This window comes from Platalea leucorodia (assembly GCF_965183815.1).
Source record: "Platalea leucorodia genome assembly, chromosome: 1".
Lineage (NCBI taxonomy): Eukaryota > Metazoa > Chordata > Aves > Pelecaniformes > Threskiornithidae > Platalea > Platalea leucorodia.
Window position 1 is genome coordinate 23848999 of NC_138823.1, and position 26502 is coordinate 23875500.

Here is a 26502-nt window from a genome sequence, read left to right on the forward strand (position 1 = left end):
TATGTGCACATGTTAAATGCAGGTTGGGTAATTACTAACTTTTTCCAGAGTAAGCTTTTAGGTTTCGTACCAGCTTAGCGGAAGCACCGCTAGCCATCTATAAGCACAGGACAAACTCCAGTTCCAGAGAATTCAGAGATGACAAGAAACAGTATGAATGATTAACTACAGGAAGAAAAAAAAAAGGCACACGATTTAAAACCGATATAATATTGATGTCCACAAATAATTCTTAAAATATGCCCGAGGACAGAGGAGAGGGGTTCGGAGCTGGCCCCGAGGCGGAGGTCGGGAGCGGCGAGCAGGCTGTCGGAGGGGGCAGCGGCTGAGAGAGGCTGGCAGGCGGAGGGAATCCCGTGAAAGACGGCGCCAAGGTCGGCGGTAAAAGGAGAGGGAGCACCCGAACGGCGGGGACGGGAGCGCGGCGCGGCCGAGCTACGGGACGCCGGCGCCCGGGCGGCGGGGGGCGGACCGCAGCTGACCCCGGAGGGCAGGGGCACCCCGCGGAAGACGAGCTGGGGGCTTCTGGGCACGTTTTGGGACAGGTTCCATTTGAAATGGCAAGAAGGGGGGCGACAAGAAACGCTCGTATCTCACAGCTCGGAACCGGCGCTTTGCCATGTCGGCGCGTGAATCAGCATTCAGCGACACGAGCCCACCCAGACGCCTCAACGGCCCGTCCTTCGCCTTGCACTTCCCCGTTTTAACGGGTATGAAGTCCACGGAACGGTAAACAATCACTCTGTGCTGCTGCCGCCGCTCTTGGCAGCGCTGCGGGGCTCCCCGCGCACCGGCCCAGCCAGCTGGCCCCCACCGGGGAGCGGACACCGCCCCCGCCGAGCGTCCCCCGCGCCGGGCCGGGCCCCCCCCGAGCCCCGGAGCGGCAGAGAGCGGGGCGAGGACGAGGCAGCCCCGGCCACCCCGCCCCGGGGGCGCGGCGCAGCGGGGCGGGCGGCAGCGGCCTGAGGGGAGCGCGGCTCCCAACGGCCGCCGGGGGAGGGCGAGGGGGCGGCACCGCCGTGCGCGTGAGCTCAGCGCGTCGCGGAAACCAACGGCCCCGGCGCCGCCCTCCCTCCGCGGGCGGCCCCGGCCCCGCCCGGCCCCGCCCCGCCCGGCCCCGCCCCGCCCGCGGCAGCGCCGCCCCCTCCGTTCCTCACACACACACGGAGAGGCTTCCTGCGCGGGGCCCGGCCCGGGCGGGCGGAAGGGCGCCGCTTCCTCCCGCCGACTCGCAGGTACCGGCGGTGGGCCCGCGGCGGGGCGGGGGGCGCGGAGCGGGGTGGGGGGTATCAAGCGTCCGGCGGGGCGTCCCCCGCCTCGGGCCTCCGCCGGCAGCCGCCGCCCTGAGCGTGGCGGAGGGTGGGGGGTGGAGCGGAGCCTTGGAGCCGGAGCCGCCTCTGGGCGGGGGCCCGAGCCCGGGTGGGAGAGGGCTCGGGTGGGTCCCCGCTGCGGCCGGGGGAGCCGCGGCCCGGGGGAGCCCCGGGGGACGGGGGGAAGTCGGCAGCGGCCGCCGCTGCTCCTCACATTGCTGGAGGGTGAAGTCATCGCGCCCATTGTCTCCCCTCGGCTCCCCCCGGGCGGAGCGAGGGGCCCGTCCCGCCCCGAGCCGTGGCGGAGGAGCGGGGCACGGCGGGCCCGGGCCGCCCCCCGCCCGAGGGGCCGCGGCGGCGGCGTGCCGCCGGGTGGGTTTGGCTTGGCCTCGGCGCGGCGGGCGGGCGGGCGGGCGGGGGTGTGCGGGGAGGTGCTGCCGCCCTCCGCCCGCCCGGCTGGGCCGCGGCGCCGCGGGGGGCCCCTCGGTGGGCGCCTCGCTCCCGCCGCCCGGCAGCGGCACCGGGCCGCCGGCGGGGCCCTGGAAACTCCTGCGCTTGAACTTGCAGGGCCCGGGGAGAGCGGTGCACGCAACTCCCGGGCCTTCCGCGCAGTCCGGGGGCAGGGCTGGCGCGCCTCCCCCCCGGGAGTTTCTCGTTTACCGCTCTGCTCTGTTGTCCCCCCCGGGTCCGGTGGATCGGAGGGGTTTCTCGGCTGTAAAGGCGGTGGGAGGACAAGCAGTGATGATAGCCAGCGTCTTGCCGAGTGCTTTCTTTGCACAGGTCCTTCTGCAGAGCTGGGAGTTTTCCACCTGGCAGTGTACTGTACGCACAGCAACTATTGCAGGCGCGTCTTGGAAGGATAGGGAAAAATGGGTAGCAGTCTGAGTGCCAGCGTGCATGGAAGTGAGCTGAAGAGGTGATGCTTGGCAAAGGGCAGGTGTCCTTCTGCCTTTCCCCTCCTGCTCCTGTACTCTCTGACAGAAAGAAATGGGGCTTTGCCAAAGGGATAGCAGTGGAGCAGAGTTGTGGGGGTATGCCAAAGGGACAGTAGTAGAACGCGGTTATTGCTGAGCAGAGAAATCAAAATTTGAAGCCTTCATGCCCTTGCGGTCGCTTATTGGAAATGTGCCTGTGTTTCCCTGTGAGGAGCACAACAAATCTTGTTTCTGTTAAAATACTGTAGTTGGCATTGGTACTGATTAGTGCTTTATCTCAATTGTCATCAAGGACAGCATTATTTTTAAAAAGCAAAGGGCAGTTTGGGAAATGGGTCTTGCAGGATTTAATTCTGTAGACAAAACTAATTATAAACTCATTTTTAAAAATTCAGGTTTTTTCCTTCAAAGTTTTTTTTTTTTTTCCAGTAATTCCTTTTTTGTCAGGCGAAGAACCATATTTCAGTATCTGATTAAATGTTTTTTACTACGTTCACTGGAAAAGAAGGTTTTCAGTTTAATATCCAGGTCAAACTGAAGTATAAATTCTGAATTGCCCAGCTAACAGAATTCACCTGGATGTTTAGAAATGATGGCTGTGTAACATTACTTAACAACTTCCAAAATCTTACCATTATTTAACTGTAAACATTTAAATGCTTCTACTTAAAAGCTTGCAGAAAGCTGAGAGGGCTTTTTTTTTTTTTTTAAATTGCATGTGAACTAGGCCTATTTGGTGCAGAAAATGAAAATGAAAGTTTCTCACTTGTATAATGGCAATAATGCTACTCTTAAAAACGAGTTCAGTAAAAGGCTTACATAGTAACTCTTCTATGTGCCTATTTGTTGAAGTATGCCAGAGTTTCAACTGTGCCTTATATAATTCAGCATTTATAAAATGCTGAATTCTAGCTGTTATGTTTATGTTGTCAGCTATTTTTGAGTTTGAGGACATCAGATCATCATTTCTAGAAGAGGGAGTTGAAATGTGCACGTGTGGGTTTCTTCTCTCCCCTTCCCCTTAAATCTACCAGACAAATGACACATTTCTTATATAGAGTAATCATCAGATTTTGATGAATTATGCTAGCTGAGGCTCAGGAGGAAGGAAGATACTTGACAGATGTATTTGTGTACCTTCATACTGTGTACAAATCCTGCTCTCTCCATTTGTAAATGAATCATTAAAACTCCCTTAACTATGGGATTCCCAGTTAGCATTAATATATGCATTAGGAAAACTTGTTTTATGTGAATATTATCAACCTGTGAAAGAACACAAGCCCTTGAATTCTTTTGGCAGTTAGGTAGAGCCTTTTGTGATGGAAAATGTGTGTACTTTTTTTTTCCCCTATTATTAATTAACAGCATTTAGCTACTACTCCCTGTGATAAAAACTTCAGACTTAATTTGTTCATTTGGTAGGTGATTCTTCCTAACCAGTCCAGTTTGGCTTTTTTTCTGTTTGCTTGGGCCTTTTTGATCCTTACTTAGTCTTATTGAAGTATTCCTCACAAACAGTCCCCGTCCCCTGCCCTGTCCTTTCCAGGGAAACAAAGTAGGATGCCTAAATCTTTTCATAGGACTTCTGAATCCTGGTTTGGAAGCACTAAGAAAGGTCTTTGAAGTACAACTATACTGTTCTGCATCACTATCCTCTGATGGCGTTTAGCCAGGCTTGTGGTCTCCATTATGGGGTCAGTTTACTCTGGCCCATGGTCAGACATACATAATTAGCTTTGTGATTTGTTTTCTGAATTGTACGTAAACACCACATACCAGCCTAGTAGAATAAATGTTAATACCTGACTAGAACGAGTTGATGGATACATGTTTTAGACTCTGCTCTTGTAAGTGTGATTTCTGGTTTGTAGCTGAGTTGTGAGTCAATCTGATTCTTTCTTAGGGTCAGCAAAGGCTCTTTGAAGGACTAATAAAATTCATTCTAACACTGGCTTATCCATAAAGAAGTTGATTTCAGATTTTTCTCTTTTTGCATTTGTCTTAGCTCTAAGTTTCCATTGTCCCTTCTATGTGAACTGATGGAAGATGTGTAGCTGAATGAATTGGTGTACATAACACAGCTTCAAGATACTGAGAATGGTGTTGGATCTTACATTGCTAAAAGCATCTGAATTGCACCTGAAGGTAGACTTCCACCAAGAAGGTAAAAGGTTATATTGAGTCTTAGAGAACTGGTTGTTTTTAGTAGTGTTGCAGTGTACAATTCCCCCCCCCCCCCCCCCCCCCATAGGAAGAATATGGAAGAGGCTGTATCAGTACCTTGAAAACAGTTGGGTTTTTTTTAATGTTCCTAATTTTTCACAAGAGGAAACTTCCTTTTATTTCTGAGTCTCTGAAGTGGAAGTTTTATCTGTGATTTAGTCTAATGTTAGTTCATTTCTAGTAGTTTGTCTTTTAAATATTCAGTGAGATAATCTTTAAGGAAAAATTGAAACCTTTTTGTGTTGTATGTAGATTAGATTTCAGATATCGCGTGTTCTGCTTTAACTTGGAAAGAAATAGAAGTCCAAATAAACAACTCTGAGTTTGAACTAAAGAGTAGAATTCAGAGTAGAATTTCAGTCTTCCCTCTTAAGTATTCACTTGAAGCTTACTTCAGAAGGTTTCTTCAGGCACTCTATTTTTAGTGCTTTGTGATAAGTTATTATATAAGTAGGTATTTGGTCTATTGCTGATATTTATGGATTGCCAGATTTCTTCCACATGTCTGTAAACTAATGTTCACCTCATTATCCCAGACTTCTTGTAAGTTTATTTTTTAGTTGATGAGAAGAGACTTTGCGGAAGAGACTTTGCTCATCTGAGTCATAAGGCGGCTTAGTCTTCTTTCTTCAGTGATCTCTGGTTGTTCCATGTACATTTCTGGCAATTCTCAGGCACTGCCGAACCGTGTTTTGCCTTGGTTTTGATTGCTGGTGTTTCACTGGTATGGGTTGCTTGTTTTTTCTTTTTTTCCTCTTAGTGCAAGTACTGACTCAAGGATCCAAAAGAAAGCAATGGATATCTAAAAAGAACTGTAAATGTTATGTGGGACTAGAATATTACAGGGCTCTACTAGAAATTTTCTTCCTGTTGTGAGCATGGCTTATACCAGCTTCAGTATAGTCTTTGAGTTCTTCAAAGTATAATTCAGAGAAGTAGAAAAGCCCCATAGCTGAGTTGTGAGATGTCATTTGTGATACCACCCTTAGGTCTTTCCTCATAAAGGCAAGGGAGGAGGGCCTCAACTGTCTGTTTTGCTTCACTTTCATGGAAGTCATGTCGTACTTCTAAGAAGAATTAACCCTACCTTGAGATTTATCCATGGAATAAGAAAAAGTAGGAGTGCTTCCATTTTAGGTTACTTTTTTATAATGGCAAGATTACTGTAGGCCTTTCCACTCTTAAACTGTGAAGTCAGTCACCTGCTGGGTGACTATTAGTATCTTGTTGGGCAGGTAGCCAGAACACTGCAACTGTAATTGACATTTACAAGATGAGAATAGCTGTAGATTTTTTTTTTTTTTTTTTTTTCCCCCCTGAAGGGCGAGTTTCCAACAGGTTTACTTCACATCTACATATATTGCACCAGTCTGGAAAGCTGATATAAGAGTTGCTTTAACCTAAAGCAACTTAGCAAAAAGACCTGATGAAATGAGCTTAAATAAAAGTTACATATACACAGCTGTTTCCTCAGGCATTAAAACTTCCTCTCTTTAGAGGCCAGCATATCCCCTAATGATGTCTTCAGTGAGACATTTGAAGGGCATCTTGCAGAAATAAATGTTTGTACCAATTCAGTTTGGTATAGTCACTTGTTTCTTGCTTCCTAAGTAGAGCACAACTCAGTTAATGCAAGTATCCTGTTATTGTTCAGCACAAACTGTCATTGTGGGACTATGTCAGTTCTGTTTCCATTTATAGTTGAGACAAATTACTGTTAAACAAACATTTTTCCATAGGTCCTTTAGCTGCTCCCATAAGGCAGATTAGAGCTCTCACTCTAAATTGGAGCCCCTGGCTGTCCACTTCAGTTGTTCCATTTAGTGAATGAAGAACTGCTTCAGCAAGAGGACTAACTCTAGAGATACTGTCTGCAGTGAGAATCACGTTGCTTTGTTCTCATTGTGTTTCACTGATGCTGCATATCTGTAATAAATAAAAGTATCACTTTTGTCAGTTAATGATCAGATTTTTCGCATAAAACCAAACTCTGTGAACCGTATCAAGGTTCTGTTTTTATCTGAAAATGCTTAATCTGTAACAGCTATACTGTTTAGTGCACTGTGTAAGACTTCTGGTGAAACAAATTTACCTCATGTATGTTTTCAAGAAATGGTTTGTAGGGAGTGCAAAGTGGTCCCGCACCTCGGAGGATCTACTGAACAGTGGAGGTTCAGGTGGGACTGAAGATTTTAGTTGAGGCGTGAGTGCTACCTGGCTAGCGTTTTGGATATGATGACATCACAGCAGTAGTGTTGCTGCGCCTTGTTTTTATTTTTAAGTATTTTGTATAAAACAGCCTTGTTAACAGTCTGCTCTTAGACAAATAGGAGTCTTTCTTAGCACCATAATGGTTGCATTCCAGAGGAAAAAGCTGTTGGTGGTGCCATGCCTAAATGCATTATTCATCCATTTCCTTTGCTGGAAGTACATGGTGCACAGAACTTACAGTATATTTCAGTGAAACTGGACAAGGGGAGGGATGTTTTGGCAGATCTTCTGCAGTATCGTCATTCAGAACGCAATCTCCGGAAGAAACATTTATACCTTTTTTAGCAAATAAAAGGCTTTTATTCTGTCTAAATTAGATAGTTGATGAGTGCTTTGGGCTTTTTATGACCTGAAAATTGAGGGCCATGTGCTCAGTCCATACTCAGTGCTGCAGTTCTTGCTTGTATCAAGATCTAATTGTACCTCGACAGTACATATTTTAGTAAGTATTAACTGAACATCTGTACAGGGAGTGTGTATAATAAGTGAAGATGCTGACAGAGAGTGGTTGTTGCAACACACTGTTTGGCTTTTCTCCTTCATATCGAAATGCTTTATGTAGGGAGCATCCAGTTGTCCCTCAAACATCTTAATAGTGGAAGAACATTTGGATGGGAATAAATAGTGGCTGTAGTGAGACCACCCAACTAGCAAAGGTGAAGCCTCCTGATAAACGTTTTCTTCTGGTCAGACATTGGGAATTATCTTACTTGGGTCTGCCTTCTGTGTTTCCGTAATAAGCAATCTAATATGTTGCTCAATGCAAAGAAATGTAGCTGTAAGATGACGTGTGTTCAAGGTTAAAGACTTTATTTTTAGAATGTGTACTGTAAAAATAATTTTTACCAAAGACTTGTCCACTGTGTGTCCTAATGGAGGTGCTCTGACTTCATGTTCCTCTATCTTAAGTCAAATATAAACAGAATAAAGCCTTAAAAATTACTTTTTCTTTTTGCTGAGTTGAAGACCTTGCTTCAGTTTCCTGAGAAGAGCAGTTACCTTCTCAGTTTCATTTTACCTGTGAAGCTGTATCTGATACTTACTTTTTGTTGGACTTTGCATTTTCAAAAAAAGGAGTCAAGCTTTCCTTTATATGACACTGCTAAAAATACATCTTGGGAGACCAGGAGCCCTTTTACTCAGGGTCAGAGATGGAGGTATCAAACTTCTAGGTCCTTTTTAAGCAAAGGGATCTGTGGTGCTTATAGCCTGCGAAGCCAGGCTCTTGCTTTCCTGAAGTGTAAGATTCTGCAGTCAGTGCAAGTTTATCTGTGGGACAACATAGAGAAGAAACCTGCAAAGCTATTGTGCTCACTATTCCTCTTAATTTCACCACACCGTGGTTTTAAGCCATCTCCATTTGGACTGAGGGATTTTTGTATCTAGTGACCAAAAGTATTTTCCTCCTTAAGTTCCTACCTGACTCTAGGTTTTTTTTTTTCCTCCTTTCTTTCTTCACTTTCCTGTTCTTATTTGCTGTTGCCTTCCCCCCCCCCTTTATGTGGCAGTACACTTTTGTTCAGACTTTGTCGGTGGTGGTGCATAGCTGCAGAAAAGTAGACTTTGCCTTCTGTGACCTGACACCAGGCAGAAATTCAGCCAGGGTAAGAATAGAAGAGAGCCCTGTAAGCTCAGCACAGGAGCCCCGAGTCTTTCCATTATTAACAATTAAAGATGATTCCAAGAGAAATTAGGTAATGGATTAACTAACTAATGAAAAGAGAACAAGGATAAACAAAGAGAAAGATCCTGCCTTGCAAGAGTTCGGATTATTAGAATTACATGCTGCCTGCCTGTCTGGGAAAGGAAGAACAAGCTCCACTGTTTTCAGTGTTAATTTAGTTAGTAGATAAGGTATATGATGTGCCAGATAAACTTATCTTTTGCTGTTGAATTGAAGCTTTGCGAGGAGGTGTTGTTTACTGGGGAGTGGGTTAAGAAATAGAAGCATCCTGTTTCGTCCTGCCCAGCAGTGCTTCAGCTTTTTCTCTAAAACAGTAAGCAGTGAAAACGGTTTCTTCCCACCTCCTACACCCTGTCCTAATCAACATAATATCGTGGCTGGATCTAGACCAAGAAGTGTTGTTTGAGTAAAATATGAAGACAGTGACATGGTTTTGTTTTCATTGTTGCTTTTTTCTGTTTTGTTTTCTGAGGCACTGCTGTATTTTTTTAGGGCTCTATAATCATATCCTTTTTCTTATCTCAAAGGTCATACAATATTACCTTTCTGTTTTAAGGGTAACAAATAATTTCTAAGTCACGGTTTCAACCTAAATTATCTCCCACAAGCTGTGGGAATCTTTGCACTGTATGCATTTTAAAGCCATTATATGGAAAATGGCATATGTACAATTAATGTAAAGCCACAGTATGCTGCATTTGTGGGACGGATTCTCTTAAACCTTCTGTAAACTTGCTTTTGTTCATCTCTGGTGGTTAAAAGTAAAAATAATATAGAATATGTATTTTGATATGGCTGGCCTTCCTCCTGAAATGCATGAAAACACACCTCTAAGAGTATGCAGAAGAATAGTTTTATTGTGCTAGCAGTCATTCAGTGAGAGAGCAAATTAGGACTCTGAAAGGAGGGAGCTTCCAGTTGGCAGTACAGTGAACAAAAATACAACACTTTATGGATAGCCTTAGTAGATTGATGCTTTTATTTGTAAAAAAAAAAAAAATAAAAATAAAAAAACAAAACACCAATCTAGGTACTGAAGGTTTCTGTAAAATGTAGTCCTTCTGAAGTTAGAACTATTCACCTTTAAAGTTCAGCTCTCTGAAATGTGTGCTTTGTTTCTATAGTGTTACTGTGGACAAGTAACTGAATAAGGGTGGTTTTGGAATATTTGGTGATGAAGATAAAACGTTGTTTCGGTGATTTGATTCCCTTCAAAAAAGGGAGGTTATTAGGTTTACCTTCATTATCACATGACTGTCAGGTCATCAAAGTAGTTGACTGGAGTATGGCTTTGAGTAGGTGTTGTCTAACCTGATATGTACTTGCAGTAACTTTAACTCCTCTAACGAGCATTCTGCAAAACAGTCCATTTTGTAGGTGAAGAATGGCTCAGGTTTTAATCGTGTGCAGAATGCAAGAACTCTCTTTCTTTTGTAAAGACAAGGAAGATGCCTTCAGGATGCTGGTAGTTTAACTTTATTTCTCAGAAACCATGATAACGAGTGCACTAGAAACACTAGAAACAGGTAGGTATGGCTTCTGCAGCAATTAGATGATTTATTTGCCCTGGTTTTGTAATGTGAAGGACTGCACATATCAATAAAGTGAAACTGATTCTGCCATTGCATGCAGTTTATTGCCATTTTAAGGTTTCAGGTCAAATTTGCAAATGTTAAGAAATGCCAGAATTAAGGCTGAAGAAGCAACCTTAGCTTGATTACCTCTTGTGCCTACCTTTATTAAGTTATAGTCCTTAATTACACAGCTGTGGTTTTTTGGTTTCTTTTTCTTCCCCACAGAAGCATTCCTCAGAATACATTTGCCCTGTCCACTGGGGAGTCTGTCTAGGGCAGCAATAAACCTAGTCTCTAGGGCAGTTGTTTACTTTGAATAAGTTTGGAGATATAATGCAAATAAAGCAGAAAACTGAAGAGATTTTCTTCTTGCGTGTTGAAGACATCTCAATCCTGGCTATGTAATATGAGTGGTATTTCTCCGTTTGGTGGGGGGATGGTGTGGGGTGTGTGTGTACACAATTGATACTGCAGCTATCTTTAAATGTATAATTTGCTGTATGACATAGCCTGAAAAAAACTAAGTTCTTGGGTATCTCAGATCAGGCACCTGAGATAGGTAAATAAATCCATCCTTAATCATGCTTTAACATTGTATCTGTTAATAGGGATAATAACCATGCTACTTCAGTGAGATGAATATGAATGGTATTTGAGTATTTCAGCAATATTAGTCTAACATATCAGTGCTCTGCAATGGCCTATGAGGAAATCAATTCCGGCTTTCAGTGTAGCATTATATGCAGTATTCTTTTTTTATTTTTATTTTTTGTTTTAGATAGGGGGCACAATGAGTAAGAGCAAACAAAATACTAAGTAGTGACCTGATAAGTGTGACCCTGGCAGAGATTCTACGGGGGGGGAAAGGGATAAAAGCCATGCCATTAAATTGTCATAATGTACTTCAGCACGCATTTCCATATGCCAGGGTTTAATTCTGTTTACTTGATGAAGTTATTTCTAATGTAGTTTGTGTGCTGTTTCCTAGCTGTTAAAAATAATAATTACAATCATATCAGCAGGTTTGGAAGCTACTCACTAGGCAGACCGCTGCTATTTGAGTTAGTGGTATCTAATAATACTCTGTCATGCTTTATAGGGATCAACCCTAGACAGTATGATCCATGTGCTTATGCAGAGGGTTTTATGGATGTCTTTGGACTGGGGAGGATGAGTGCTAGAGGAAGGCATGTTTTGGCAGTACGAGCTGCTTTTGCTGCTTTTTTTTATTTTTCACCAACAATGTACCTTTTACTTTCTGCATAGTTAACAGTGTTTCATCCAAATCCTATACACATTTGGTCAGTTATGATTTTGTTAGCAAGATATCTTAGCCAATCTAAGTCCATACCCTTTTCAATACCTAATCTGATATCTTTGTCTTTCTCTCCTGTCATTGGAGATGCTTCCTCCCTCTATTCCCAGTTCAGCTGCTCATTGTAGGGTCTCTGTTATCTTCGCCCTGTGCTTGTTAGCTCATATTCCTCTAGTGTTCGTGATCAGCCAGTCAGTTTTCCTGCCTCACTTGGTTTTTCATGAGATATATTGTCTCTGTTACTTGTGCTAGAGTTCCCAGATTACCTCCCTGAACAACGCCTGTTGGTCTCCTCATTCTGCAATCCCTCTTTCTTCTTAGATTTTTCTCTCTGGCACTCTCTGATGGAGTCTCTGTTCAGCCATCCTATTCCTATTTTGGTGCAGACTTCAGTCGCCCTTCTGGCAGCCACCACGTCCGCTGTTGTTAGAATTACTGCATGGTTCGGGTTGAAGGAGACTTTTGGAGGACAGAGTCCAGCCCCTGCTCAAAGCAGGGCTACTCCTAGGTCAGGTTGCTCAGGACCATGTCTAAGCAAGTTTGGACTATATCCATTCTTGTTTTCATCTACTCTTTCCCTCCAAGCCCCCTTCTCTCCATGAGTTTGATCCTGCCCCTTCTACATTTAGAGTATCTTCTGCGTTGCTGTTACTTAGTAGTGGGATCTTGGAAAGGGTAAGTCGGCTTCCTAGCTTTGTTTTCTGGTACTTTGACCCAGCATGTTGTGCACCTGGAAGTAAAAGGAAGATTCTGTTCGATTCCAGGCTGGATCAAGTTCAGGACAGGTTTTAGCAGGTAAAATATATGCTCTCTGCTGAAAATCATGTATTCTTCTTCTCCCATTCCTAAAAACTTGCAAGCATGGCTATGTTCACATTGCTGTAAGGCTGATAACATGTACATCCGAGACACGCAGGTCAGAATTCAAATTCCAGCCTCGGAGTGTGCTAGTGCTAAACCTTTCCAGAGAAAATACTGCACGTTTTGGATTTATTTTCTTTTCTAAGATAATTTTCTTCATTAAAGTACTGTGGTTTTGGGGGGATTGGGGTTTTTTATTTGTTATTGACCTAAGTAGTTTAGTTGAAATAAGAGCGCTGAAGAAGATCTTAGCATGTAACTTTTCAGCACAGTTTGCTTGAGAAGATTCTGTGCAGATTTGGAAATAGGATGTTATAGTGGGAAGCATCAGGCAATAACAGAGTTACTAGCCTTTCTTTTAACAAGAAATCATTGTCTTTTGAAATAAATGACTTGCCAAACTGTAAAAATGAGGTGAGTCACAATACATTTAACTTATTACTTTAGTTTCTGTTTTCAATAGCATGCTTATATTTTTCCAATTTGACTTAATCTGAGTGTCTGCTTACATTCTTCTCCCCCATAGCATCTGCTGTTTAACCATGAGGTGCTATATCCATCCTTGCTTTAAGCCTGCTGCTGCCTGTTGTAGGACTGCTGTACTCTTTTATGTGCTGCTCGTATCTGGCCTGCAGAGTATGATTGCCTTTTGGGACTCAGTCCCACAGAATAGTGTAGCAAGCTACTTTGGAAGCTTAGTTGTTATCGTAAGGACATTGTTAATTTAGCAAATAGCTGCAGTGATTTAAAATGTTAAACCTGTTATCACCTCCGATTTGTCAGTGTCATCCTCTTGGAATTTACTAACCTACAGCCATCAATATAATGAAGGCCCTTGCTTCCATTCAGATCTGGAGATTTAGCTTAAACCTGTCTTACAGGCAGTTTAAACTGAACATCTGACCTCGCTCTGAAGAGGGCAAAGGTGGCCCTGTTCTGAATTTCTGCTGCAGGGTAGGTTAACTCACAACAGGGATGGCATGGACAACTGCTTGTACTAATTTAAACCTTTTAAGCTAGTTCAGCAGGGGCTTCATCTGTAGGACTCTCAAACTACATAGTGAAGCTTGCTGAGCATAGAGTCCCTCTATACCAGAGCCTCTTGCTCTGGACATTGGTTTGCATTCCCTTTAGCATTCAACATTTTAAAATGCAGGGAAATAACTTCCTATCTATCTACATTCCTGTACAACTTGTCTGCTATGTTTCTGTCCACATTGAGTTGCTTTGTGCATTGTTGGAGGAAATTATATTAAAATATAAAAAAAAACCTGCAAGCTGCCTAACTGCACATTAATAGAATTTTGTAAATGTATTATTTCCTGCAGAAATACCTTTCTTTAAGTTATATATAGCTTAATTGGTCTTAAACAACTGCAAGTATTACTGTAACTTAAGTGATAACTGATTTATAAAACAAGAACTAAGTTTGAACTAAAACTGAGGGCACATTGAAAACAAATGGCGTAGTATCTTATGGAATTCTGCAGTCTAGCTTAAAGTGTCTTTTTTTTTTTTTTCCCCAAACTGTCATGTCCCTAGGTATTTTACCATTTAACTGTAGTGATGCTGAGAATTTTCTTCATATATTTACAATTTGAAGTGACATTGGTGTTTTCCTGGCACTGTGATCATTTAATTTTGTGCTTAGGGCCACAGAGCAGTGCTTGCTACTCCTGTGGAATAATACCCCGTGGTTGCTTTCCTTTTGTGAAGTAGTAAGATCAATATTAAAGTATATGTTCTAGCAAGTAACTTAAGGAAATGTTTGAAAGATCTCCTGTGCTGACATAAAGTACTTTTTTAAGAAACAGAACTAGCTTTTCAATGAAATTATACACCTGCTTCCTCTCATGCATTTGTAAAACTTTTCTTTGGAACTGTAGGAGGAAATAAATGGTTTCAAATAAACAGTGGAGCTCTTGACTTCAAAGAACTTCCTTCAAAAGTGAAGTAACTTCACTTTCCTTTCTCAAATGAATAAAAACCAACCATACCTTACCTTGTTACATTTTTTTTTTTTTAAATCCATGTGCATAAATCTACAGGGATATTCATCTTGGGTCTTTTATAGGAAAATAATTATTAGTATAGGACACTTTGAATTAGGTTACATTAGGGACGTGGTTTCGTGGTGGACTTGGTAGTGTTAGGTTAATGGTCGACTCAATCTTGAGGGTCTCTTCCAACCTAAATGATTCTATGAGTCTATGAACTAGTGTTGGAAAAGATTTACTGGATTTAGAATCATCTGTTGCATGTCTTTATTATGGTGATGTAAAAAGAAAAGTTCTCCTTGGAGATGAGCTCCCTGGATGAGAAGAGGCAATACAGCTAAATTTTTCTATAGTGATGCTGCAGGGCAGTGTATTTTCTTCTTCAATGACTCCTTACCTAGAGTATCCCAAAAATAGACTAGATAGCATCTGTTCTCATGCTCTGCTTAACCAGGACATTACTTAAGGAATATAATTAAAACATAATAGTTTTTACTGGCAGAGGCTGCTTAATTAGGATGCCTGCAGATATTTGATCTTCAAATAAGCTTATATATGCACACAGATCAAATGTCAAAGTGTTGGACACCCATTTTTTTCATTGTTCTTATTATAACTGCAGTCTTGAATGCTCCTGAAATTCTGTCTTGTTTAGCTTTCATTGGCAGTTCATTTCTTCTGCAGATCTGACCTGTAAGGACTGCTTTCCCCCATCCTCTTAGGATGCTGAGTGTGTGTGCTCTTGCTGTGTTTGTAAGTGTATGTTCAGCATTTTCAAAAACTTGATGCTTTTCCTGTTTGCTCTGGTTTGTTACCAAAACTTTTTATTGAAGTGTGCTCCTTTAATATTACACTCTGTAATACAGTGCTTTCAGCAATCTCCTGGAAATACCATAATTTCTAAGATTTCTATCAGTTCAGCTCTACTTCACAGCAGGTTTTTTGTAGGTTTGGAGAAACATTTTCCAAGTCTATGATTAGTGAAATACTTTATTCTTACTGGCAAGCCAGACCAGGTGTGAATTACATATGAACACAAGGACTATGTTTTATATACCAAATGCTCTCCCTAGCTCAGTAACTGGTCTGACTTCCTCTTACTTTTAATCAGGGCATATTATTAAATATTATAGCATCAAAATTGTTAAATTATTGGTAAAAAAATCCCTGTCACAGCTAGATAAGAATGTGTTTTGTTTCATTAGAATAAAGTTACTTGAATTCTTTTTTTAAGGCAGCTTTTCTTCGCAAGCTTGTTTATAGGTTAGAATAGGTTAGTATGCTTACATCGTAATAAAGTACATTGCTTTCTATCCTGTATTTGGTATTTTGGGAAGGATTTTTTTTTTTTTAAGAAAATACTTGTTAGAAAACTGAAATACTAATGTATACTTATATGGCCATAAAGTTTTACCTTCAAGGTTATATATTTGGTTTAACACTCTTAACAAGGTTGTTCTAGACTTGAGGGAGCTTGCATTCCTCACCAAAAATTGGATACTAATACTCTTTTTTAAGAGGCAGAACTTTGAATTACTGGAGCATCTGACATCCACATCAATTTAAAAATTTTCCCTCTTGCCAGTTGTGGTGGCAAATTAGTTTATAGCTAATTAATATATTTCTGAGGCATTTAGAATAATGAGGAGAAATAAGATTTAGACTAAAAATAATTCTTTTGAATAATTGGGTTGCTGTTACAAAAATTTTAGATATTTTTCTTTAATTCAGTGATTTTGGTAGAACATGTGGGCTATTTTAGATGTTATATGTAATCAAAGGGGAATATGGAAATAGTAGGGAGTTACTTCACCCAGTGCTGTAAAGGAAAACAAAGAAAGGGAATTCACTTCTGAGTCAAAGTGTGGTACCTGGTTTAACTGTGCATACCTGGTCAGGTATCTAAGAAATCTTAGTAATACAAAGAGTATCAGAATACTCCTGCTGGTTGTTTGGGGGTTTTTTTTTGATTGTTTGTTTGTTTGTTTTTTGTTGTTTGGGGGGGGGGGTTTTGTAGCCCATACCGTGATTGACAGGAGGTCAAATTTCCCCTCCACCTTTAAAACCAAACCAAATCCAAGTCCCTTCCCCAGCCCAGACTGGGAGAGGACAGAAGTTGTGCATTGGGCTGGGGAGACACATTGATTTCTGATCCCTGCAGGTGGCCGGTGAAAACTTTGCAGCCTGGCATTAAATCACTGAAACAGATATCAGTCTCAGCTGAAGGACATCCAGCATGCTCCAAGGGGATTTTATCACAAGTTTAATAATGCTTCACAAATGAGAAAAAAAAATGCTGTCAGTTTCCTGTAAAATTTATTATTAAGACAAAAACCATACCTGGTCAGGATGCAGTTTTGTTTTTTTTTTCCCTGTAGACTAGTTTTGATTATGGGGGAAAAATATTTTAGGCCAAAGTTGGAATTCAAGTGATTACTGTGGTATCTAGTTGGGGTGATATCCTAGTTCTGCTCCTCTTCTGTATATGCAATTAGACAGCTGTCTTAAAATGTCCTGTGACATCCTGAGTCAAAATAATCTGGCTTTTGACTGCCATTTTATTTTTTTGTGGAAAGACATTTTCTTGAATATTTGGCTTCTCTCTTTTTTTTTTTTTTATTTACATGGTTATATTTACTCCTCTTAAATAAGAGCTGGGACAGCCCAGAAGAAACGGTGCTCAAGGATGACAAGGTTTTGCACTTGCACGAGAAAGTGATTTCAGAACTTGAGGTTAATTGTTGTTGTTGTCATTGTATCTTATTTTCTAAAGTTCACTGGAGGAAGTGTTAGTGGAATGTAAATGTGGTACCAACAGCATACTTGTAAAACAGAGGCCCAGAGTTTGAAATAAGGCCTGTTGTGTGGCAAAGCTGGAAAGAAAATGAAGGGTTCACTGTAATTTGGCACTGATGTTTATTTGGCAGCCCTCCTGTCTTTTCTTATCTTGGCTAGTGTTCCCTTCAGTCAGTGCACTTATGGAATTTAAGCAACACATATATTTGTTCAAAAGCCAGCTGAAAATGTGATGCATCACGACAGATTGTGGAAGAGACCTGTGATATGCTATAATAAAGAAAAAGACACAAATTTGTTTTCCTTTTCTGAAAAATCCATAGTTACTCTACTATCTGTTAAAACTGTGATTTTTTTTTTTTTTAGATCAATTTGTCTATTGAAGTTCCTGTCACTTTAAAAAAGAATGAATCTCATGCAAGACCAAAAAATTTCATGGTGTTTCTTCTCAAGGCTTATTATTTCAGTCTGATTCATTTCCTGTTTTTCTGCTAATGCACTGACAAAAGCAGAAACAAGTATCCTTCAACTGTTTGTTTGTAAATCTAGAAAATAGTAATTTACTGTATGTAGCTGTAAATGATGCAAAGATTTATAGAGTACTTCCCTCTGTCAGTCTCCGGTCGTGCACTTGCTTCCCCAGCTAACCCCGCTGCTCCAAGGCTTCACATCTCTCTAGGTGGCAATTCTATTCAGATATTGAGAAAGATGCAGTTAAGTTAGAACTTCTGCTCTCATATCATGTGAGAACAAGATGATATTCAGTAAGATTAGTAGCAAATTAAATACTGATTTTAAAGGAGTTATTTTTTTTGAGCTGTGTTTCATTAGGCTGTTGAGCTCATTACCGTAGACTTTCTTAGGGATTCACAGCATTGAGAGAGAGATTTGATATTTATATGGATGGCAATACAGAACGTGCTAGAACATACTGGCAAGGAGATAAACTTACTTTCTGGATTTGAAAGCAGTCTCACAAGTTAAGAGTTCATGTTTAGGGCATGGGTCCAATGGGAGATTTCTTTCACCCTTCATCTCCACCGTGGAGTCTTACATGCTCTGGAGACAGGATCCTGTACTTGTGAAATCCAGTGCAACTGTTCTTATGCTCTGATGAACTTTGAGGGTAGTTGGGAATGTTGATGATTATTTTAAATAACAGTGTGTGTGTTCTCGTGGTTACTGGTATTTCAAAATGTGTTAAAATTGTAACATTTTAATACATTCTTGTAGGATTTATGATGTTTGAGTAAAATACAGATTTGCCTTTACACAATATGTATTAAAGGTGTATCGAAAGAGTATGTCTTAAATAAAAGCTAAATCCCATCCCTTTCAGGTAAATGTCTGGAAAAAGATAAGCAACAGGGTATTTTTTTCATGATGTTGTAGTTCATGCTGTAGGATACAGTTGGAAGTTTGCAGTTTCTTTTACAAAACATTATCAAATGAAGTAATTGCTTAAATGGCTTTTTTAATTAAATTTGGGATTACAGTAGTATAGTATTTAAATCCTTTTTGAACTTGTATTTCAGAATTGGTTTGAGTGATAGTATATCAGGCTTGGTCTTGTACGTATTTGTTTCTTGGTTACGGAAGACTGCTACACTTCTGCTTCTCCAAAGCAAGGCCTTCAATCTTTCAAATTCTTTTTATAGTGAGCATTTCTGTGTGTAGATTAAGTTTTATTAGGTGCTTAACTATAGAAAATTTCATCTAAAGTATTGACCTTTTTCTGTTATAGTTCACGAAGTTAGTACTGGACATGTAATTAAGTTCTTTGGGATTGTTTTTGTCCTTTTTTATCAAGTATTTGTCTTTCTGTTTAGATATGTGGGTCCTTCAAGGATGAGAAAGGTGGGCCCTTGAATGGCATTAAATACCTCCAGGTCTACCACATACAGACCATGTATTTTGCTGAGCAAAGAAAAATTTAAGGGCTCTCTCTCCAGCGATGTCAGTCATATGGAGGATATTGTACTGTAAAATGAGCAGTGGATAAAAGGGAGAAACATAATCTTTTTGTACTGGCATAGTCTATGGATATTTGAGAGAGACTATGGGGATATGTATGAGGGAGGAAAAAAAGTGCTGTATTTCTGCTCCAAATGGTGGTGGGATTTATAAATGTGTTTAAGGATAACCATGGTGATGAGAGACTGGACTGGTGTGCTACATATATATATATTTTACAGTACAGGCATATATATATATTACAGTACAGGCAAATGAGTGCAAGTTGTGAAGTTATTGTGGCTTAATGTTTAGTAGCTCAGATGTAGGAGGCTGACTGTTCATGCGATCCCAGGCTAACTGTGAGATAAGACCCCTTTTCTGTCTGTTGTCAGGCTGTTCTGTGGATTGTCTGTGTGAGAGTTTGGCAAGTCACATTAGCTGTCTGCCTCAACCTATCTGTAAAATAAGAGCGATGCGTCCTTTCTCTTCACACTTTGGTTTTAGAATTTACACTATATATGGAAAGACACACATATGCTAAGTGTATGATGTAGAGGAAATGGTCTTGGTAGGTATTCATTTTGACTGGGGCTGGTGTCATCAAGTAAGCAACAAAGAATTAATCTTTTTAGGAGTGTATGGCTGTATGTGTATACAATACTTGGAACTGACAGTATCTTCTATAAATAAGATTGTTTAATACTTCATGTTACAAAACCAGGCATTCAGGGTTTTGGTTAGATTTCATTCAAAATGTAGTTGGTCTGAAACATTTCTATTTTGTGGCTCAACATGGATATTAAAACAAACAAAACCCCCACCAAATATTGTTCCTGAGAACACAGAGGAAAGGTTTCTTATTGTGTAAAAATATAATCCCTTGCAACTGCTCCGAGAAAGTTACAATGTCTGTGTTTTGGAGCAGAGGTGGTTGTCTTTTTTTTTTTTTTTTCCTTTCCCCCTTGCTCCATCTGTATTCTTTCCCTGTGAAAACTTGCAAAGAATGGCAAATTTTTAGAAAATGGTTTTGAGCATTTTCTTTAAAGACTGGTTGGTGTTGCACCTAAATTCCTGAATATTTTACATACAACCAGACTTTTTCAGCCATTGTAGCAATTGGTGATATACTTAAATTTTGTCTCCCAGCTGCCAGGCATCAAGTCAGTAATGAGAGACCCAAGTGAGAAGGGGGAATGCTCCCTCTGCTCTTGGTTCCCTGCCAGGTCGAGAGGCTTGAGACCAAGTGGGAGATGCCTACGTCCAGTTCAGAGGAGGTATAGGAAAAGGTGGTGGGTAGAGGCAACAGAGGAGGGAAAAGGAAAAGGGATAAGTGTATGCCTTGAGGAAGAGTAGGAAGAAAAGGTTGCATGCTGGGTCATGAAGGCTGAAACTACTGAAACAGCTGCTTTTAAACTTTTTTAGATCGCATCTTCCTTCTTTTTATGATAGCTTTCCCTATTTCCCATTATTGTTCCCTTCCTCCCATACATGTACTTTTTGTAGCTCTCAAACGTGAGCATCTGTAAAATAAAATGATAGAAGAAGGGACTATTCACAGGTATTATCCTTAACCCCTGCTAAGTATTGGCCAACATCTGGGCCAGCACAGTGTCAAGTGGGTTCGGTTCCTGGGGAGGGAGGGATGGGAAGGTTAAATGAAGCTTAGCCCTGGATAGCCCTCTAAGCTGTGTCTGCTGTTGCAAGAGCATGGATTTATTTCACAGTTTCTTGTGTTCCTCCACTGAGATGTATTCCACAACCCTTAGTTTGAAAAGCAATGCAGCTGACCGTAGTCGCCTTGAGAGAAGCCATTCTTCTAGGTTTGTCTTCCTCTTTACAAACCCATTGGCCAATATTAATCAAATCTGTTATGGGGATAGAAGTTTCAAAGAAAAAGTAATTCTAGCTAATGCTAGCTAAGTCTTCTCATTTGGTGTCTGCACATTACTAAATGGTATAAAATTTGTGTAAGAGAACATTCTTATGCCCTAACAACAGGAAAAAATATTGTTGACATTTAAATCATTATAGTCAACAGCCCCACCATTTGGAGCATGCTGGGGTATAAACTTAGAATAGGAAATACTAGAATGAGGAGTCTGTGGTAGCGTCATTTGTAGTGTTTATGTGGTGTTGGGCAAGGCCCTTATAGAGTAGTTAGGTGTTTGTTTTTCTGTATGCCCATCTTGAGACATTCGGGTGTTGATCTACAGGTAGTTACTGCTGTCAGTGCTCAGCGTAAGTTTCGAACCAATACAATCCTATACTGACACAAAACAGCCTTACAGCTTTGGCAGCCTGCAATATCTTAATCTTATTTCAGGTGGCAGTTTTAGCCTTGGTGTCTGTTTCCCATTTTGCAAATTTGGAAAAATAATCTTCCATTGCAGAATTACTATGAAGATTTCACAGGAGTATTCTGAATATTGATTTGTTAATGTTTTTGAAGCCATTAGTCTGGTAAAAATGTTTTGTGGACTTGTGTAGTATTTGTGAATTCAGTGTTGTGTAATGTTGTTCTAAAGGAAAAGATGTACCATACATAAGCTATGGGACCTCATTTAATAGAGAAATGAGAAATTAGCCATCCATGGAATGAGGCCAGCTCCAGAAAAATCAGTGTGTCTGTGTGATCCTGCAGGAGGTTCAGAAGCCAGACCCAGCCTTTAGGATACTTCCATCTGGCTTGGTGCCCTTCTCCTGGAAAGAGCTGGAAATGGCTGCTAGAGCACTAAGTGGGATCCAAACAGCAGTAGTCTTCTATCTTCTCTCACTAGAGTTCACCTACCTGGTGCTATACTCGCAACTTGTCCCTGTAGTAAGCAGCCGGCTGCTTGGGTGGGAAGCAACTGGCCCCACTTAATCTGCACATCTGCCTGTAGCACCCTGGCAGTTGGATCTCTGTGGTGGACAGGGGAAGAGAGATCCCCATGTCCCTGAAAGTGGTGACGAGGATCAGATACTCGTATCCAGCCATCGTACGTGCTGAGACTGGACCAGCATTTGCATTGCCTTCCAGTGCATCCAGCACACAATCAAGTGGATGGACGGGGGATGCTGAATTTAGTTTTTATGGACAGCTTGCATTCTGGTATCTGTAATTTTTGAGCATGCAGGTGTGCAATCTTAAATGTCCAAGCAGTTCTTAGTGTAGCTTTGTGTGCCTCTGTTATCCATAGAGTATTTGATAATGTATGTCAGAAGCAGATAACATATTTATTGGGGTAAGGACTTCGGGAGGTGCAGAAGAAGGATAAGATTGTGTCTCCTGTAACCACATTAGCACTTGCTATGTGATTATGGTAGCCTGGCTATGCAATTCCTGCCAGGTATGGCATGGCTGTATTGGACTTCTGTGTAGTATAGTTAAGTACACTATGGGAAATACTTGATTCTATGTGAAAAACATCTTATTTAATACAAAAATTTTATTGTCCTGGTTGCTAGAAAAAGACTTGGTAGCTCAGTTTTCTTGGTGTATCTTGATACTCTAGACAAATGTAAAAGGGTTAGAAAAGGTGTCCTTATTAAGATAGAAAGTCAAAGTAGGAACCCTACTTGTCACGAATGCTGAAACACAGGCGTGATCCAAACTGGTATATTAATTTCCTTCTTTGTTACCAAGCCAAACTTAAGAAAGGAGTAGATGTCACACAGTTATTTTACACCAGGCTAAGAGAGCACCTAATGAAAAAAGGGCAACTTGTAAAAACCTCTGCTTTCTTTTTCTTACTGTCCTGAGAACAATTTGTGCCACATCCTCGCCCCCCTTCCCCTCCTCTCAGTAATGTGTATGCCACGTTGCACTGGTGAGGCGAAAGTGGTGAACAAACAATATGGCGTCCGTGTGCCAGCTGCAGAGACTTGTGACTTCTCTGGTAGCTTATCTTTCACCCATTTCATGTTTCTTCTGTCTTTCTCCTTTTCCTCTCCCCCTTCTGTCTCAGCAGCACAGGATTGTGGTTCCACGGGTGACTATGTGACTGGGCATTTGAAGGACATTAAATAGAAAGGAGAGGGACTGTACCCAGACAGGGAAAGCTGTTTAATTTTAATAACTTGCTAGTTGTTTCTGATGCAAACTCTTTGCTGTTCCATTGAAAAGCCGCAAATGTAACTGAAGCTGCTGTAATCTCTCTGATGGGGAAGTGTGGGCACATATAAACTACTACGGTTATATCAAAATTTAAATTTAAACAAAGCCGTAACTTTTTCAATGTAGCTGTTATCTTCCCAGTATGGAACAATGTCAGCCTGACTGGCAGTTATTTAAAAAGGCTGCACTCAGTATATATTTCAATTTGAGTTAAGGCTTGCTAGTATAAGTAAATAATGAAAGTCTTGCAGTGCGAGCCCGAACAATTACTTTTCAGACATAGTGTTGTGACATGAGAGTTGACTTGGCAGATTGTTGTTCTAGTTTATTTGCATTTATTATTCATATTCTCTACCTGTTTTGATGTTAGAATCCTTTTGAATGTGCCTTGGCCTTTCTGCCTCCTTAAATTCCATTGCACAGCTCTCTGTTATACAACTGTGATAGCTACAAGGTGACGATTTTCTTTTGCTGGATGACAACAATTTTGTTCTTCTAAGGACGATTCTTTAATAATACTGGCTAAAAGTGTGCAGCAGAGTACTTCTGTAGTTGCACGCAACTTTAAAAGAGTGAGGAGTCATTTATGTTCCTTCAATGCAGTATTTGATAGCTTTCAGTCGGTAGAACGATTCGACTACTGAACAGTGGGATTGCAAATCAAACAAGTCAGAAATTGTAGATTGTCATGAATACCTTTATTGATAGCGGTGATCTTAAAAGATGCGAGCAGGAAAAAGACTTGAAGAGAAAAAGAAAGGAAAGAACAGCTAAAAACTTCAGAATTAATTTCCGAATAACTTTTCAGTTACAGTGTTTGGTTATTTTTTTTAATGCAGTGTTGAGTAATTGGTCAGAAAATAGTCTATAAATCCTTACTGAAAAGAGACTTAATGTACCAGAAATGTAAAAAATTTGCAATTTTTTGCAAAGTAAATAAAATTTGTGGAAGTATCGACTGTTTTGAATCACAGACTTGAAGCTTCTAACTAACTATTAAATCATTAAAATTCCTATTTTAACAATGTAACTATGTTAAAATGATCCGATTAAAATGTCTCACTCCTAGACTGCTAGAACTTTGACATTTTATTTGCCTGATTTTTCGGGTGAAGTTGTTAAATTTCAAAATCACTGAAAAAGTTAATCCTGCAATGGAAACAGATGTGCAACTGAAGTTTTTGCAGGGGACTGTCATTCCTCAGTAACAGTGATTGGGCCTGTTTTATTCTCTGTTTTGGCACTGGTACAGCGTATGATTCATTTTTGTCTCATGCTAGCTGTAGCAAAGAAACCACACACATATTGCAGTGTAACAAGATTAGAGAAGTACATTTCAAAACGAATACGAAACAGTCATCAAGGATATTAATTCATTCTGTGTAAGTTTCGTCCTGTGTTATAAAGCAGACTTGGGAAAAAAAAAATTAATCTCTCACACAGATGTGTTTCACCTTTGCTGTAGGCAGTTCTCTGCTGCCTGAAGAATGGAGCTGGTGATAATACTCCATTCTTGAAACCTTAAATAGTTTTAGAGTTTGTTTACCCTGGCTGTTTCCTCCTCCCCACCCCCCTGAGAAAACATACTGCATTTTTTTAATTTGTTTCAGCCACCAGTGGAAAGGTCTGGTTGAGACTAGAGCCCAGGATTTATACCTGCATAGTAATCCTTACAGATGAGGGGAAGGAAGCTGTGATAGCTGGACTTTCCACCGAGCAGCTGGCATCATGTCCAGGTATTTTGTGTTGGCCCAGTCTTGCTGGGAGATGGCAAACGCAAATACAGGTTTGTCCAGATCACAGTCCACCGAGTTGGAACGGGATCTCTTAGTAAACTACAGTTAACTCCAGGTAATGTTTGATAGTGTCACCAGGTTATCTAGAGGCAGACGTGGCCCTTTGTGAATATGAAACGTGAAGCTCTTTGGGGTTGGTTTTTGCTCAAATGTCAACATCATCTCTGGTTTGTCTGGTTTCTCTGTCAGACGCTCATTTTTCTCCCAGGAGCTGATTTTCATTCAAGAATGGAGTGATGTTGTCAGTGGCTGTGGAAGCTAAGTGTCATTATCCTTGGATGTTCATGTTCAGGTTTGTAAAATCCATGTTTTAAATCTGTTTCAGCTACTGCTGTCCTCTGTGAGGGTTCTTCTGTTTGATGTGGCACTTGCTATATGTCAGGCAGAAGCTCCGATAGAAGTGAAGAGCCTTTTATTATAAATGTATGTGGGTAAGCTGAGAGTAAGGTGTGAAGATGGCTCTCAAGGACCTTGTGCAGTGAGGTGACTGCGAATGTCCTTTTGCGTACAGGCTCAAGTTTGAGGATCTGTGACATGAGCTGTCATGCTTGTGAACGTGCCTTCATGTCTGCGTGTGGCTTGCTGAGAGTGAATGCTACCTTTTGGGGTAAAAATTCAGAATGTTATTGGTGTTGGATTGGAGCAGAGGTGACTCCTGGTAGCTGTAAAAAGCTGAGTGAATAAAGGAGGCTTTTGAGTAAATTTTTGGGATCTTTTTAGTATTATTGTTCATTCCCCAGATAGCTAGTGTGAAGTATTCTGCCACCATCACGGACACAGTGTCTGCAGGCTGTTTCAGGAATCCCTTAGTCTTGAGTGATCTGCAGAGTATACAAACTGTTAGCTTTGGCTCCAGTTTCTGCTTTTAGAATAATTCAAATGTTTCTTACTTGAGGCATCTGTTTTGTTTTTGAAGATGGAAAAGAAGACAAATGCACTGCTGTCTGCCCTTACTCTGTCTGGGTCAGGCTGCGTGGCGCGAAGGGACAAGGTGTGCTGGCTGGGGGCTCGCCTTGCTCTCCTGCCCAGCCGCTGTGACTGGCCAGGAGGACGCGAACAGGGCAGCAGGCTGCACCTCTGCCTCACCTGCTCTCCGGTCACTGCTTAGCTGCTTGCTTCATCCAACCTCTTCGGCTCTTACCACCGCTGCTCTGTTCTCTTCCTGGCTCTGCTTATTGCAGAGAATTTACCTGAAGCCTGGAAGATGAGCCAGTCACATGGAGAGACGGTGCCTGATACAGCTGTGGTCTGGGACTGAAAAATTGAATTTGTCCTCCCCCTCTTCCTGCTCTTCTGTATTTGTTTTCTGATTCAGGAATCCAGCCTCTGAGTTACATTAAGTCTCCATTGTGCTGTGTAACTACTTCAGAAGCATCTGTTGGCAAGAAAACTTTGACGTCAGCAGGCTTAGGGTGAGGTTTTGCATTGCACACGTTCAGTCGCTCTGGTTGGTGTGGATAATGGCATGTTGGAATCGAAGCAGAGTTCAGAGGGGGCGGGGGGGGAGTCACTGTGAATGATTGTTTGTAGCTTGCTACTCGGTGTATATCTTTTGTGGGTAGAAAGCATACTTGACAAACTATGTATTGTCCCATTTGTTTATTTCAGGCATTTCAGATTATTTTGTAAATATTTGTGCCTGACACTCCTGGCTTGCAGGATATTGCTTTTAGCTCTTTAAACTG

General features: G+C 41.3%; 1 protein-coding gene across 4 annotated transcripts in view; it reads left to right on the forward strand.

The window, feature by feature from the left end:
• The first annotated feature begins 1150 nt into the window (after nucleotides 1–1150).
• The window catches only part of RNF19A (ring finger protein 19A, RBR E3 ubiquitin protein ligase), a 60092-nt gene continuing 34740 nt past the window's right edge, over nucleotides 1151–26502 (forward strand). Inside the window, exons 1-3 of one of the 4 annotated variants that reach the window (XM_082313707.1) lie at nucleotides 1151–1235; nucleotides 4254–4412; nucleotides 25007–25109. The gene's annotated coding sequence lies outside the window, so the exon portion shown is untranslated. The remainder of the gene's footprint in view (nucleotides 1236–4253; nucleotides 4413–25006; nucleotides 25110–26502) is intronic. The other 3 variants (XM_082313706.1, XM_082313708.1, XM_082313705.1) reach the window with 3 other exon arrangements.